Below are 8,083 nucleotides of genomic sequence, written 5' to 3'. Positions count from 1 at the left end.
ACTTTGCATACAACTTATTATCCCGAAGTGTTTGCAAAACCATACGTAAATGCTCCTCGTGTTCGGCCTCCGTCTTGGAGTATATCAAGATATCGTCGATAAACACGATCACAAAAGTATCTAGGAATTCCCTAAACACTCTGTTCATCAAGTCCATAAATACTGCCGGAGCATTCGTCAAACCAAAAGACATCACAATAAACTCGTAGTGTCCATATCTGGAACGAAATGCTGTCTTCGGTACATCCTCATCCTTAATTCTCAGCTGATGGTATCCCGACCGAAGATCAATCTTAGAGAACACTGTGGCTCCCTGTAACTGGTCAAATAGATCGTCAATCCTGGGCAAGGGATATCTGTTCTTTACGGTTACCTTATTCAACTCCCTATAGTCAATGCATAGACGCATCGATCCATCCTTCTTCTTAACAAATAATACTGGCGCACCCCAAGGTGACACGCTCGGTCGAATGAATCCCTTATCAAGCAATTCCTGCAACTGTACTTTCAGTTCTTTCAGTTCTGCGGGGGCCATTCTGTAAGGGGCTCTGGATATAGGAACCGTGCCCGGCTCCAACTCTATGGCAAACTCAACCTCTCTGTGCGGAGGTAACCCTGGAAGTTCCTCAGGAAAAACGTCCGGATAGTCCCTCACTACTGGTTCTGATGACAGGGATACATCGGCCTCTCTAGTATCCACCACGCTCGCTAAGATACCCCAAGTACCCTGACTGAGCAGTTTACTGGCCCTGATGGCTGAGATTACCTGAGGCAACGACTTTGACCCTCCTCCCTTAAATTTAAAACTGGCCATCGAGGGAGGGTTAAACGTTACCTCCTTACGTGAACAATCTATGCTGGCGTGGTTAGCGGCCAACCAATCCATACCCAGGATTACATCAAAGTCCAGCATATCCAGGACTATCAGCGTTACTTCAATCACATGGCCTGCTATCTCAATCTGGCATGCTTTCACCTTTTCCTTCGACAACATACATTCCCCGGAAGGAGTAGATACTGACAGAACATGGTGTAAGGGCTCTACCTCTAAGCGGGCATGCGACACAAATGCGGAAGAGATAAAAGAATGTGACGAACCCGAATCAAACAAAACTAAGGCGTAATGCCCCAACACTGGGAGCGTACCTGTCACTACTGTGCCTGCCTTCTCAGCCTCAGTCCTGTTGGTAGCAAAGACTCTACCCTGATGTGGAGCACCTGCTCCCTGATTCTGCGCGATCCCCGTGACTCTCAACGGGCATCTATCAGCTGTATGACCCTCTTGCCTGCACTTAAAGCAGGTCCTGGTCCCGAATAAGCAACGGCCCAGATGGTGCTTCCCACAAGTGGTACACAACGGCTTTCCTCTGGCAGCCTCCCCTGCCTCAAAAGGTTTCTGCTGGAAGCTGCGAAACTCACCACCTGGTCTGAAATTCCGCTGTGGCACTGGAACAGGCTGCTGCTCAGCCTTCCTCTTCTGTCCCGACGTCGAACCTCTACCAGCGGTCTTAGACGAGTTGGCCCTCTCCTGTAAACTGAGATCCACTGCCAGGCGCAGTGCATCGGCATGAGTAGCGGGTCTGAAAGCTCGGACCAAACCCTGAATGTCCAGTCTGAGGCCTCTAACAAACTTATCAGCTCTGGCTGCCTCGGTCGCTATCATCTCGGGAGCGAAGCGGGATAACATGTCAAACTCCGCATCATACTGCTCCACTGTCATGTCACCCTGCTCTAAGTTCAGGAACTCCTGCCGCTTGGCGTCTCTCAAACTGGCAGAGAAGAATTTCGCATAGAAACTCTCCTTGAACTGCTGCCACGTGATCTGACTCACATCACCACCTAGCATTCTCTCTGTAGTCTCCCACCATGCAGTACCTCTGTCAGTCAACATAAAAACAGCACACTGAACCTTCTGATCCTCAGGGCATTTCATGTAACGGAATATGGTTTCCAAGGACGATAACCACATCTGAGCCCTGGTGGGGTCCTCCAAAGACCCATCGAACGTCGTGGGATTATACTTCCTGAAATCCCTCAGATGCTTAGCCTCTGCTGACAACTGATCCGGCACAAACTGGGGTGCAACTGGTACCGGAGTCGGAGCTGGAGCAGGAACTGGTGCTGGAACTGGCGCTGGAGCTGGCGCCGGAGTTGGCGAGGCAGGCTTCTGCTGCTCCCGCATCTGCATAATCAAATCTCTAAACCTCTGCTCCATGGCGGCTAGGTCCGCATGAGTAACTGGCGCAGCCGGGTCAGGGGCTTGGGCTACAGCCTGCACCTCAGGTTGAACGCGTCCTGCTCCCCTTTCTCGGCCTCCTCGACCACCCCTACGTGCACCTCTCCTTGGTGGCATTTCCCTAACAACCACCAACGATTCCTTTAGTCATAAATGGTAATTGAATTTGCAGTTTAACTTAGGTAAGGTAATGCATGTAGAGTTATACATATACTTTCATGAGAGCGTACCTGACGAGCGGCAAGGATCGTTTCAGCCATAAGGACACAAAATACAGACTCACATTATAAGTCAGTCTACAGAACCTAAAACTTAGGCTCTGATACCAACTGTAACGACCCAACTTTCCGGACTAAGCTGAGGTCACTACCAAACACCAAAACTCGACCATTCAACATAAAATTTAAAACGGACCAGTTACGATTCATTAAAACATTAGAAACCTTACAAAAAGACAGTTTCGGGCCCTATTTTAAATAAATCAAAAAGTCACAAAATAAAATATCAAATCTCCAGTTCAAAATCACAAGTCAAAATATTATGACAAAATACATAGCGGAAGCGGAAAGAAAACCAGACGCGTCCATATGGCCTTCACGCATCCTTCCTGCCTCTCGTCGGTCTGCCCCTCGCTGTACCCCTACCTGAAATGTTAAAGAAGAGAAAGGGTGAGTATAAACATACCCAGTAAGGGACCCACTACTGGGCCCGTTAGGGGACAACAGTTAACTTCCTATTCGGGGGTACCCTACATATCAGTCTAGTGCTCCCGAAGGATGCACATATCAGTCTAGTGCTCCCGAAGGATGCACATATCAGTCTAGTGCTCCCGAAGGATGCACATATCAGTCTAGTGCTCCCGAAGGACGCACATATCAGTCTAGTGCTCCCGAAGGACGCACATATCAGTCTAGTGCTCCCAAAGGATGCACATATCAGTCTAGTGCTCCCGAAGGACGCACATATCCGTAAGGCACACTACCCCATAGATGAAGCTAACCGTTACCCCTCAGTCCAAACTAAACTGTCTACATCAGTCACATCCCAACGGCATTCATATCACAATCCCGCTATAGGCTTTGTCAGTCAGATAGTATAGGTTTAAACATCTACACCCTCAGTTGATATATGCATTACCAACTCGCACACCATTAGGGAAAACCCTAGATCCGATCGACTAACCAACCCAAAAACCGGACTCACTGTCCTTCCCCGTCCAAACTCCATGAACCACATCCAGACCAGTGTTTTACTACATACTGAACCGTAACTTTAAGGTCCATCAACATAAAATCTCAATCCACAAATAGCAGTCACAGTATATTTACATCAGACAGAATATAATATCAGTACTTAACAGTCAACACGCATACAGATATTCAGTACAGTCACTAACGTGTAATCCCCTGTGGATTACTACGGTTTTAGCCTGGACTCGGGGTCCAGTAGTAGGAAAACCCTTACCTGATACTCGGTTATGCCCCTCGATCGAAATCTACGCTCGACAGATCCACCTAACGAAACACGAAAGTTTTAGTTGACGACTTTAGTAGGAGTCATTTAAAAATGTCGGAAGCGACATCCGTTGACTTACCCAAGGAAAGGAAGCTATCTCCAACCAGGCCTGCCGCGGAATCCGAGAACTTAAGCGTCAACTCTGTACTACCTTCAAGGGAGAAAAGTAGGGCCATATCTTAATCCAACATTCAAACTCGAATCGGACGAGGTAACATTAGGGAATTCATCAAAACAATCCTTACCGAAGACTCACCGTGAACCGAAGTGGAGGAAGGAAGGCTTAGGTGGCTCGGCTCGGCTCGGCTCGGCTCGGCTCGGCTCGGCTTGGTTCTCGGCTCGGCTCGGCTTGGTTCGGCTCGCGGCTCGGCTCACTCGGCTCGCGGCTCGGCTTGGTTCGGCTCGCGGCTCGGCTCACTCGGCTCGCGGCTCGGCTTGGTTCGGCTCGCGGCTCGGCTCACTCGGCTCGCGGCTCGGCTTGGTTCGGCTCGCGGCTCGGCTCACTCGGCTCGCGGCTCGGCTTGGTTCACGCGGCTCGCTCGGCTCGGCTGGAAGCGGTTTCGGGTCGGGTCAGCTTGGAACCGGATCGGGTTGGCTTGGAACCGGGTCGCACGGTTTTTGGAGGGCTTTCTCTCTTCCGGCGAACGACGGCGGTGGCGAAACGACGCTGGGAGGCGTTACGGGAGATGGAGACGGAGCTGGCTGTTTCGTGGAGCGGCGACGAGCGGCGGCAGATCTGCCGTTGTGTGAGGCCGAGAAGGAAATCGGAAATGGATGGGGAGCCGCGGCGGACGACGATGGCTGGTGGCTATCCAACGGATGAAGACGGAGAGGAAAAGAGATGGTGGCGGAGACGACGGACGAAGAAGAAGAAGAAGCGGAGACGGAGATGAAGAGAAAAACAGAGACGGACGGGAAGATGGAAGGCGCGGCGTCGGGGAGAGGAAGAAATGGAAGAGAAGAAGAAAAATTTCGATGGGGGGGGGCGGCGCGAATTAGGGTGTTACAAAATAATAATAATTTTTATTATATATATATATATATATTAATAAAAATTATAATAATAATAAAGTAATATTAATAATATATTAATAATATTAATATTAAACAAATAATAAATTAATATTATGTAATAATAATGTTTATTGTTTTAAAATAATAATATTTCTATAATATTGATTAATAATAATAATTATAATATTAATATTATAACAAATAAAATAAATATTAATAATAATAATATAATTAATATTATATTATTATTATATCAACTTGCACTTTACATAAAACGAGAAAAATTTTACCTTAAATTTTCGGAGCGTTACAGTTTAAAACCAATGTTAAAGAGACCAACAACATCAGTTTAAAATTGACATTAAAGAGATACAATGTCAGTTCTAAACCAACATCTATGATTGTGTTATTAAAGCCCTTTAATGTCGGTTCTGCTGTGTTATTGGTTTTAAATTGACATTAAAGATGCCTTTCAATGTCAGTTTTGCTTGATGTCGGTTTTAAACTGACATTATAGATCTTATTTTGTCTCTGTTTGTCACTTGATTTTGTTAGTAATTGTTGATAAAATAATGTATATGATCATTTTGTTATTGAAAATAAAACAAATATACAAATATTTTTTTCTTATGCCAACAAATCAATAAAATTAGTATTCTCTAAGAAACTATAACACTTCTCTTTTCCATGTGTATATAGAAAACGAAATCTTAATATTATGTTTTATATAGAGTAGTACATGAAACAAGAACCTAATACAAGACTTAAATAAGAAATCCTAAACACCTTCAAGTCTTCAACCTTTAACAATCACTTAGCTTTCTACCTGATCATCTGGCTATCTATATGATTATTTAGCTTTCAACCCGATCCTCTAGCTCTCTACATGATAGCTTAGCTTTTAACCTGAACGTCTGGCTATTTACACAATCGCTTACCTTCCAACCTGATAGCTTTGCTTTCAACTCGATCACTTAGCGTTCTATACGATCGTTTAGCTTTCTACATAATCGCTTAGCTTTCAACCTGATCACTTAGCTTTCTACATGATCATCGCTTAGTTTTCAACCTGATCACTTAGCTTTCTATACGTTAAGAAGTTTAAATATTGAGTTGACTATTGAGATATAAAGACAATTGAATTCGTCAAAGATAAAAGATGGAAAACTTACTTGTCCAATGTTTTGAGGCAATTAAAAACTAATATCAAATTCTTGCAAGTTTCCAAGACAAAACCACCCGCCATTTGTTCTTTGGAAACTAGGAGGTCTTCAACTGTTTGTTTAGAAGAGAGGAACAAGAAAGTATGAAGAATGATAGATAAACTCAGTAAACCATTTATGGCCTCTACTAACTAGAGCAAATAGATTACATGTCGATACACATAACATAAGATAAACCAATTGTTTCAAAGCAAAAGGTGACAGGTAGAACTATATCTCTATGTACTTTTTTCCCTACTACAGGAAAAATGGTCAAGGATAGCTCGCTAAAAATGTTATTGTAGACATTTTATAGCATTTCACAAAATGTCGTGACAACCCACATTATTAAAAGTCTGGATTTTTAATAGCATTTTATCAAAGCTATGAAAAATATGCATTTTGATAGTGTTTTGAGAAGGTTATAAAAATAAGTTTTTAATAGCGATCTTCTATTTATATCATTTATGATGGAGTTTTTTCAAAGCTATGAAAAACTTTATATAGTGTCTTATGAAAGCTATGAAAAGTGTGCATTTTGATTTCGTTCTGAAAAGGCTATAAAAATAGCTTTGTAATAGCATTTTTGTATTTATATTATTTATGATAGTGTTTTGTTCGCTATGAAAAACTTTTTATAGCAAGTATAAAAAGTTATTGATTGGTTATAATAGCATTTTTAACAAGTTTAAATGTTTAGTCATACCTTTAGATAAAAGATTGAATAATATAGTATTTTCACATATTTTATCTATAATGAACTTTTTTAAATATCAATATTCAATTCTCAACATCAACATATAAAACACATCCCATTTATGTAAAGGAAATATATTTAAAATGCTATTGTTCATGTCTCATGCATGAAAAGTCAAATAACAAAAAATGATCCTTATAGATTGCCCTGCACATAAAATATAACACAAACGATTTATATAACCCTGCACAAAATGCTATTTGTATGCTTAAGTATTCTCACAAAAGATAGTCACTAATATATCATTAAGCCCAACACAATGATCAACCTATACCATCCATTAGTTACAAAAAGGTAATAGGATATATAAATCTAAATACTTGAAGCTTGTTGTGTCTTGGTAATGACATTCTTGGGCTTAATACAATTGTTCTTTTATCAACCTACAAAAAAATTACGAACAAAAACTAAATGAATAATTAAATTTATACACAAAGATTTTAGTTGAAAAGGCTACATAGAAGTTAATAAGTAAAGAATGTACATACTTAAAATAATTTTGTCAAGAGGCCATGTTAGTGTGCTTCCAACCGCATCCTCAATGTATGTCATCGTCTCTATAAAAATGCACCCGACTTTTTTGGCAAGTCCACCCAAACTCTAAGAACATGTGGACCGAGAGGAACATGGTGAACAATAACTTTAGGATCATTTGAGGACCATCGACCTTCCAACCACCTCTTATGTACCACCCCAATCTAGCAATGCGCACTTGCGGAGAGTATTCCATTACCCTAAAGTGGTCATACTGCTGCAATGTGCAAGCACAAGAAAAGACAAAATTCCAACAATCAAGCAAATGTCGTGGAAAGTGATGATCTTGTTGTCGTCATTTATAAGGTAAATATGACTTCAAACACTAAAGGTTGGTGGATTGATACTAGTAATACTAGGCACATTTGTGAGGAGAAGTCATGGTTCATTACATATGAAAAGCAAGATCGCAACGATAAGTTGTGCAGGGGAAATGCTTCAACGGCCTTTGTGAAAGTTAAAGGAAAGATCCTAGTGAAATGGACTTCTAGAAAGATACTTACCCTTAATGATATGTAGCATGTGCCTGATATTCGAAAGAATCTAATGTCAAGAACTTTACTTAATAAAAATGGGTTCAAGCTTATATTTGAGTCAGATAAGTTTACTCTGTCAAAGGGAGGTATGTATTTAGGGAAAGGCTATCTAAGTGATCACATGTTCAAACTGAATGTACTGGCTCAAATGTCAAAGAATAATAATAATAATATCAACTCTTCTACTTATATTGTTGAATTGCGTGATGTTTGATATTGTAGATTGACTCATGTAATTAATTATCGTTCTTTTAAATATATTCTTAAGTTTAAAACTATTGTTGAATTT

This window comes from Cucumis melo, chromosome 5 (genome assembly GCF_025177605.1).
Source record: "Cucumis melo cultivar AY chromosome 5, USDA_Cmelo_AY_1.0, whole genome shotgun sequence".
NCBI lineage: Eukaryota > Viridiplantae > Streptophyta > Magnoliopsida > Cucurbitales > Cucurbitaceae > Cucumis > Cucumis melo.
This window is presented reverse-complemented; position numbering follows the sequence as displayed.